Genomic DNA, 9667 nt, shown 5'->3' on the forward strand with positions numbered 1-9667 from the left:
TGGACAAATTATAAGTCAAGATTTAGGGAATGCCCTGATGCACTTGGAGGGCATTGACTCAAGATAGGCGTGCAAGATATTTTCATGGTGATCACCATGGTAGAGGTAGCCTAGTTTATGTGCTTATAACAGTCTGCAACAATTGGTAATTGTAGATTCTGAATCTTAAAATACAAGGCACAGAACAATTTCAGTTTGAGTTATGCTTGTTGAGTTGTTATTTGAGGTCTTTCATTCATTCATTTATAGAATGCAGTAGTTGTCGAGGTGATTAAAATTGTGGAAATTTACCGGACGGAGCACTTGAAAAGAACAGATCTAATATCAAAATATAATTAATTTTTATATGTAAAGATGTTGGTACAAAAGTATGAAAAGATTCTCAACTTCCTCATTTAAAAAAAGGGTTCAACTTAACACTCCAAGGACGCCTAATATAAAGGAGTTACAAAAATTCAGCTGCTTTGCCCACACGACAAAACAAATCTCAAATCACTGCAGGAAATTTGAGCTGAAAGCTCATCGCAAGGCATCAGACGTAGTGAACACCATTGCCCTGGATCACCTCTCCAATGCGATAAGCAGGGCTTGATTCCTCAATAATCCTGCCAGCTGCATCCTTGCTTACTACAAGGACCATCCCAACGCCCATGTTGAACGTCCGCGTCATCTCAGCATCTTCAATTTTCCCAACCTATAAACGCGTACCAGATATCCCAATAACTGAGTAGATGGACAATGAATATATCGACGGAGAATTTCAAGCCAAGTTTGTGTGTTAGCTAGTTACCTGTTGAAGCCACTTGAACACATGTGGCACTTTCCACGATCCAGTGAAGATTTTCACCCCGAGTCCAGAAGGAAATACTCTCGGGATGTTATCAGTGAAGCCACCCCCAGTGATATGGGCTAGTCCTTTCACACCACCCTTGCTGATGATCTCAAGCACCTTTTTCATCCAACATGATTGCGTTACAACTTTGGGTATAAAAATAAAACCATGGGAAGTATGTGTCATTCATCGATAAAGACTAACCTGCTCAACATAGATGACAGTCGGTGTCTTTCACCTACGGTAGTTGTTTTGCCATCATTTCCTGGGAACTGATCAGTCAAGGAGAGTCCACTTTTGTCCAATACTCTAGAAATAAGAATCTTTTTAGCTATCATTAACCATAAACAATTCAAGAAAATAAATAAAAACCAAGGAATAATTTTTGATCTATGAATCATCTATCTAAATTTGAGACACATTGAACTAGACAAGTGTGATATACCTTCTAACGAGAGAGAACCCGTTTGAATGAATCCCGCTTGAAGGAAGACCAATGAGGATATCTCCCTCCACAATGTTTTTACCATCGATGAGCTTATCCTTGTCCACAACACCCATGGCAAAACCAGCTAGATCATATTCACCTTCCGCATAGAAACCAGGCATCTCAGCTGTCTGTCACAACCAATTACTCAATTGGGAATGTCTTCTTCTATTGTTTATTATATAAAATAGGCGAATGTTTATAGCAAGTAAATGCCAATTTTACATTAAAATGAACAACAATAAGAAGTGTCATGGTATTTTCAGTTAAAAGTTTGTCCATGCACGAAAGATAAAAAAGTACTCAATACATATTGTTGCTGTTATACAAATGTTCATATATGAGAGATAATTCATATGATTCGACGAGATTCATTATGGAGAAAAGCTTATCTCAGGAGATCTCACCTCTCCTCCTATCAGATTACAACCTGATTGTTGGCATCCATCAACAATTCCCTTGATAACCTATATATACAATTCAATATGAATAAACAACACTTCATGAGCTGAAGACAAGATTACAATAAGCAACAAATGTTGCATTAAGTGAACAACAACACCGACAGTACCTTCTCTGCAAGATCGACATCAAGCTTGCCCGTAGCATAATAATCTGAGAAGACCAATGGTTTTGCGCCTGATGTTAAGATGTCATTGACACTCATAGCAACCTACAATGATGAACAAACAATGTAGGGATTGATTCACTCCACATGATAGATGTGACAAAGAGCGCATATATATAGCAATTGATCACATACCAAGTCAATCCCAACTGTATCATGAATACCAGTTTCAAATGCAAGCTTCAGTTTTGTCCCAACACCATCAACGCTAAACACAAGGTATTCATCCTCTGTTCAATCCAACCAAAGGAAACAAAAATACCATGAATATGGAAATTACATTCCCGTGCCCAACCTGTGTAAACAAGAGATACATCCTTTGGTCCGACCCAGCCAGTGGACCATGAACTTGTAAAAAATAGGGCCAACGGGAGCATCATAGCACAACTGCAGTCAACAAATCAATGCTCTCCTTGCACGACGGCCACATAACTGCTAGAGTCAGAGCATGTACAGCTAACCCCCTATTTCTTCTTTAAATGTATGAAATACCCGTCCGATCAGTGTCCGGTCAAACGAAACGACGCAATCAGACCTTCACTTTCTTCTTAAACGTTCGCACTGACCGGCATATCTCAAACTGGGAGGAATATGAGAGTAACCGAACGCGTCACGATCGGGCACCCAGCTCCACGTTATAGCCATCCCAGACTATCCCACCTGCAGTCAGACCCTCCTTCCTTTCTCATCTCTCTATCGCGGCAACGGGCGGAGCAAACGGTGCCTCATGGCAGTGACTGCATTGACGGAGGAGGTGGCTGGAGCTCGTGCATGTCGGGGCTGTTGTGCTGCGCTGGGGCTAGAGCTCGCGTGCGCTAGAGGTCAAAACGGACACGCGTACATGCTCTTATATTCGTCAATTAGAGATAACATGAAATCAGATAGCATTTTTTATACATATTATATTTAGCAGGCTTTTTGCCCTCTAACTTCGAAGCACGTCTACATATACTAGTTTGAGAGGTTCAATATACGGCATAAATCGCATTACCCCAATTCTCATCCTAGATCATGATATCCCAGGTTCTAAACCTAGACCCACACCCACCACAACTTCCATATCATGTCACAACTTCCACATCATGTTCTCCATGGTATCTGTTGGCTGTCCATGAAAGTCTTTTTCCTACCGTTTCATTAGATGTTCTCTCGGTTGGTCATTTGATTGTCATCTTTCTTTTTTGTTTCATCAAACATAGAATGGCTTGCATCATCCATGGCCCACTGGCCTCACACACCTGACTCGACATCAGCCGGCTCCTTGTCACCAACTATGCGTCAAGTTCGGACGTGTCACACATGGGATGTCTTCATGTACAGTACTTCCTTCGTTCCTAAATATAAGTTTTTTAAGATATTTCGCTAAGGGGCTACATATGAAGCAAAATGAATGAATTTATATTTTAAAATAGGTCTATATACATCCTTATATAGTTTTTTAGTAGAATCGGTAGAAAAACTTATATTTAGAAACGGAGGGAGTAGGTGGCATCTCTCGTCCGCGACTTGTCCATCGCTGGTCCATCGCAGTCACCACCAATCGTGACGGCTTCCATAACACCGTCGTGACTGCCATGTGATTGGTGGCATTGTTCGTAACAGTGGGCCATCAAGTCAGCATGGTCTACACCATCTGCACCTCGGTCTAATCAACCTATCACACACATTGTGATCAACCAAACGTGTGTGAGCACACACACTTCAACACTAATCAAGCATTGGGCTGCGGATGTGATGTCCCTGGGCTGCAACTTTCATGGCATTGATCCTCACTACTACTCCCTTCATTTCATATTATAGATCGTTCAGAAATATCCTCCGACCAGGCAAAAATGGACAAATGGACCTTTATGCCCCGAGTTCAAATTCTAAATCAGCCCGCATTGTAAATCTTCGTCAGCGTCTTCCACCTTCGCCTTCGCTCCTGCCCTTGCCCTCCACCTTTGCCCCTGCACCCGCACCCGCCCTCCACCTCCGGCCCTGCCCTCCACCTCCACTCCTGCCCTCGCCCTCCACCTCCGCATCCGCACTCCACCTCCACCTCCACCCCTGCCCTCCACCACCACCTCCAGCCTCGCCCTTCATCTCCACCTTCGGCCCCGCCCTCCACCTCCACCTCCACATCCGGCCCCGCCCTTCATCTCCACCTCCGGCCCCGCCCTCCACCTCCACCTTTGGCCCTGACCTCCACCTTCACATCTGGTCTCGCCCTCCACCTCCACCTCTGGCCCATCCCTCCACCTCCACCTCCACCTCCGGCCCTGCCCTCCACCGCCACCTCCGGCCTCGTCCTCCATCTCCACCTTCACCTCCGGCCCTGCCCTCCACCTCCACATCCGGCTTCGCCCTCCATCTCCACCTCCGGCCCCGCCCTCCACCTCCACCTCCACATCCGGCTTCGCCCTCCATCTCCACCTCCGGCCCCGCCCTCCACCTCCACCTCCACATCCGGCTTCGCCCTCCATCTCCACCTCCGGCCCCGCCATCCACCTCCACCTTCGGCCATGCCCTCCACCTATGGCCCATCCCTACACCTCCACCTCCGGCCCCGCCCTCCAACTTCACCTCCGGCCTTGCCCTCCACCTCCACCTCAGGCCCCGCCCTCCACCTCCACTTCCGGCTGTGCCCAGATTTTGGCGCCTCCACCTTCAAGATTGCGCAGAGGTCCAAGCGCCTCCACTTCCAGGCCTTGGCGCTCCTCCTCTCCCGAGCTCAGGCTTGCGTCCCGGTCCAAGCCAACGACGACGGGGAACGACAGCGAGAGCGAGTGGAGCGAGGGGAGGGCATTTTTGGTAAGTTCAAAAGTTCTGCTTTGTAAAAATATTTATACGTGAATCTCTTTAACGATCTATAATACAGAGGGAGTAGTTGTCAAAGTGTATTTCTAGGCGCGTACATCGCGAGAGGCATCTCGTCTCATTGCACCGACAGTCATCTTTGTTGTCCCTGCGCACACCATTGCGCCGCCTCCCTATCACCCTATGTATGGTGTCCACACCATTTGCGCATGATCTTCGTCACCCGTCGGAGTGTCAAGTTCTTCCTCACCTACTTCGTGTACAGCCGGCCGGCGTGCTTCTACAATCTGCGTTGCCATATTAGGATGTTGTTGGTTTCGCTGACTACACATTCATTTGTGTGCACTACAACTTGGTCGTTAAGTTGTGCTCACGGAACTGAACGAAATTAATGTTTTAAATAACGGGCTACCACAAATAGCTTCGAGCCTCTAAATCAGCTATAGCGGCATATTTGTACATGATACCATTTAGCGACACCCTGCTGAAAAGGCTATAGCGGGCTATTTAAAACCATGAACGAAACAGCTCTCCAAATTAAGGCAGACGAACTCTGACGGGAACTCAGAGACGAACTTAGACTTTTTGCGCTGCTAACTCGCCTACAACCTTTTCATTTTTCTCGTTCATTTTATTAGCAAAGAACTAAGGACCAAAAGGACGTGACAATACATGCATCATTGATGTACATAAGCTAGTGGTGCTGGCCGACCTGACTGACACTAGGAACTCCATGACTCGCAGTACATGCATCGTGGTCTAACTAACTTGGACAACACATATGAAGTGAAGGCAGCAAAAGAGATGAAGCTAGTGAATAATACTATGGGGGAGGATGCCGCCGAAGCCGCCTATCCCGGGGGCCATCTTGCGGTGCGGCGTACGAGCTCGGCGCCAGCGTCGATGTCCACGCCGGCGCCCTTGTAAGTCATGCCGTCCTCCTCGGTGTGGAGCCGGAGCAGGCTACTGTGACGCGCCGCTTTATCGGTGGGAGGCCGACGCGCTTCGGTCTGGGAGGGCCCCGGCGGCGAGCTGCCGCCGGGGATGCCGCCGACGCGCGAAGGAAGTGGAGGATGCGGTCGGCTGTCATGATGGGAGGATTTAGATTAGGGCTTGGCTACGTGCAACCGGGATTATAGGTCTGAGAGAATATAAATTTGATGACTTACTTTTTTTTTCAGGCGAATTTGATGATTTGTTTTCTTCTGAAAGAGTAGGCTGCGAGGCCCAAGCCGCGAGCGGCCTGGTTATGCAGCGGCCCCTCGTTGTGAAGTTGTGGCTGCTTTGCAAATTTCAAGTACTTCACGCGTGTAAAAAACGGAAGCCCTATTTAGCGTCACATGCGCCGTTTACAGGCAAAATTTGCTAACCGACGCCTGCAGCGTTCCGCAGTGGGCCGGCCCATGTAAAGATCCTTCATGAACTTTTTTAACCCGTGAACTATTTCAGCCCGTGAATCTTTTTCGAAATCTTTAAACTTTTTGAAAATCGTTGATTTTTTGGGAAATTCATGAACATTTTTAAAAATCGACGAACATAATTTTAAATTCATGAACTTTTTTAAAAATCAGTAAACTGTTTTTAACAATTGATGAACTTTTTTCAAAATCGATGATTTTTTTCCAATTCTGTGAACTTTTTAGAAAATTCATGAACATATTTCATAAATCGGTGAAATGTTTTTCATAATAATTTTACTTTTTTTTCAAATCTGAACTTTTTAAAATTCTTTGATTTTCTTTTGAAATTTTTAATGACCAACGCATTTTTACATGGGCCAGCCCATGAGGAGGAGCGCTGCAGGCGCCGGTTTCCCTAACCGGCACTAAAGGCGCCGAACAGGAGCACCCTGTAAAAAAGAGGACCTCCTATTCGCCGCTTCAGCGTCGGTTATGGAAAACGGCGCCTGGAGCGCTCCTCCTTATGGGCCGGCCCATGTAAAAAATGCATTGGTCATTAAAAATTTGAAAAAAATTCACAGAATTATAAAAAGTTCAGATTTACAAAAAAATCTCAAGTATTATGAAAAAATACACCTACTTTTGAAAAATATGTTCATGAATTGTCAAAAAGCTCGCTGAATTCTAAAAGAAATTCATCAATTTTGAAAAAAGTTCATCAATTTTTCAAAACAGTTCACTGATTTTGAAAAAAAATCATGAATTTTAAATTAGGTTCATCGATTTTCAAAAATCTTCACGAATTTCCAGAAAAAATATTAATTTTCAAAAAAGTTTACCGATTTCAAAAAATGATCACGGGCTAAAACAGATCACGGACTAAAAAAGGTTCATGAATAATTCTCTACTTGGGCCGGCCCATTGCAGACCGCTATAGGCGCCGGTTAGCAAATTTTGTCTTTAACCGGCGCTCGTGGCGCTAAATAGGTTTTCCCGTAAAAAAGTGCTTCACGTGTTTCAGAAAAAAAAAACTTCATACGTGTACTTTTAAATGTACCGCGGACATACTTCTAAATGATTCACGAACGTATACTAAAGTATAAGTACACTATAACCCAAGTAATACAAAGTAAAAACTATTAATTTTGAAAGTATGAAAATAGTTGTTCAAAATCTATGAACATAATATCTACTCCCTCTCTTCCTAAATACTTGTTGTTGAAAAAATAAGATTAGTTCTTTCGAACAATAAATATTATAATACAAAGAGAGTAGTTCGACGAAAGAAACGGAATCGTTGAAGTGGATATATAATTTGGACTTCTAATCTTTGTTTCTCTACAAAGAGCAAAAGTTGTAAATTGCCATCCAATCGTGTCCCCCTCTCATCCTCATTCTAACTGACTCCCCTTGCGGCAAGTGACGAAGTGAGTCATGTAGAAGGAAAAAGGCGACACTTGGAACAAGGAGAGCATAACTCAGGAGACCTTTTGTGAGGTCAACCTTTTATAGTGATTAGCTTAAACTTCTAGTATTATCCAGGACGGATACTAAGATTTCAAAGGCCGAGATGAAGCTAGAATCCGGGCCATGTTGGACCAGCCCAGAATGGCAGTCCCGTCCCACATATACGTGTAACGTTCAAGATGCGACCCTATCCTTATTTTGACACGAGGGCCTCGTCAGGGATATAATCGCATCTCGTCGTTTCACAAGAATGGATATAGTTACAAGTACATGTACTGAAAAGGTGAGATATATGGAATTGGTTTACACTCGCCACATGCTACATCAGAGTCACATCAGTACAATACATAAACATCATGATGAAGAGCAGGGTCCGACTACGGATGAAAACAAACGAGAAAAGAAAACGACGCCCATCCTTGCTATCCCAGGTTACCGGCCTGGAACCCATCCTAGATCAATGAAGAAGAATAAGAAGCAACTTCAAATGAACAATCAACGCGCTCGCGTCAAGTAACCTTTACCTGTACCTGCAACTGGTGTTGTAGTAATCTGTGAGCCACAGGGGACTCAACAATCTCATTTCCAAAGGTATCAATACTAGCAAAGCTTAATAGGTCAGGTATGGTTAAGTGGTGAGGCTGCAGCAAGCAACTAAGCATATGTGAGGTGGCTAACTTATGAGTACAAGAATAAAGAGGGGGATGTTCTACGCATATCGGACGTGAACTACTGATGATCAAGTGAATGATTCTAAACACCTACCAACGTCAGACATAACCCCACCGTGTCCTCGATCGAAGAAGGAGCTCGCGAAAGAGACAGTCACGGTTACGCACTCAGTTGTCAAGTTTTAATTAAATTAACTTTAAGTTGTCTAGAACCAGTGTTAAACAAAGTTTCCACGTTGCCACATAACCGCGGGCACGACTTTCCGAAAGATTTAACCCTGCAGGGGTGCTCCAACTAATCCATCACAAATTACCACAAGTCGCATAGAAATCCTCGATCACGAAACTCGCGATCTCGTCGGACTCCTTAGTGGAAACCTCAACTCTCAGATTACCCAAAGCATCACTGGAATCCCGATGCACAAGACATTCGTCAAAGGTAAAACTAATCCAGGAAGGCCACCCAGCATGTCGACGATCCCGATAGGAGCCGCATATCTCGTTCTCAGGACACGATGGATAAGCGACGCGTACGGTGCCTGATAGAAATCACGCAAGTTTCCCTGGGTTGGACCCACACAATGCTCTGTTTTGGACCAGCACCATCAGCACTGGCCCTCCCTGTATTATGTAGAATTACTCCTCGGGTTCATGACGCCCTATGCTTTTCAGTATTAACAGAATTATTATGTTGGGAAAATGTAGTACCAATTTTGGTCCTTGCCAGACCAGCTTTAATTTAGAACGAATTATCAAGGGGGTCCCCATAACAACCCCGATTGTGTTAGGAGCGCTCAATTATGGAACATAACACCGGTAGCCGAAACTAAGGGGGAAAGGTGGAACAAAACACCAGGATAGAAAGGACAAGCCTTCCACCTTTTACCGAGTATATAGGTGCATTAAATTAAATAGCATTTAAGAGGGTGGTATAACAAGGAACCCATGTTATCACATGGAAGCAATTGCACCTGCAACTAGCAACGCTAACACATGATTAAGCAAGCGGTAACATAGCCAATCAGTGGTTTGCTAGGTTGTGAACATGTTGAAGGTTTTCATTGCAATGTTGAGAGGCTTATATTTAACAGGTGGTGGGCAGCGAGACGTAACGATAGAAACGGTAAAACTAGCATGTCAATGATAGTAATGGTATCTGGGGAAATGGTCATCTTGTCTGAGATCCCGCTTGGAAGAAGAACGACTCCGTGAAGCACACGAACCGATGTAGTCGAACGGGTCCTCACAATCCGACACGCTTGCGGAACTCTATCGAGACGAAGCAAACCGGAAACAAGAATCAACACACGATATTCACCACATGATGCACACCACATATGATGCATGAACAAAATAATATATGCAAGACATGGCATGACAATT

At 44.6% G+C, this 9667-nt stretch overlaps 1 pseudogene; it reads right to left on the reverse strand.

The window, feature by feature from the left end:
* Positions 1-532: 532 nt before the first annotated feature.
* Positions 533-5836, reverse strand: LOC123399607 (annotated as a pseudogene).
* Between the last annotated feature and the right edge of the window lie 3831 nt (positions 5837-9667).

Source organism: Hordeum vulgare, chromosome 5H (assembly GCF_904849725.1).
Source record: "Hordeum vulgare subsp. vulgare chromosome 5H, MorexV3_pseudomolecules_assembly, whole genome shotgun sequence".
Taxonomy (NCBI): Eukaryota; Viridiplantae; Streptophyta; class Magnoliopsida; order Poales; family Poaceae; genus Hordeum; species Hordeum vulgare.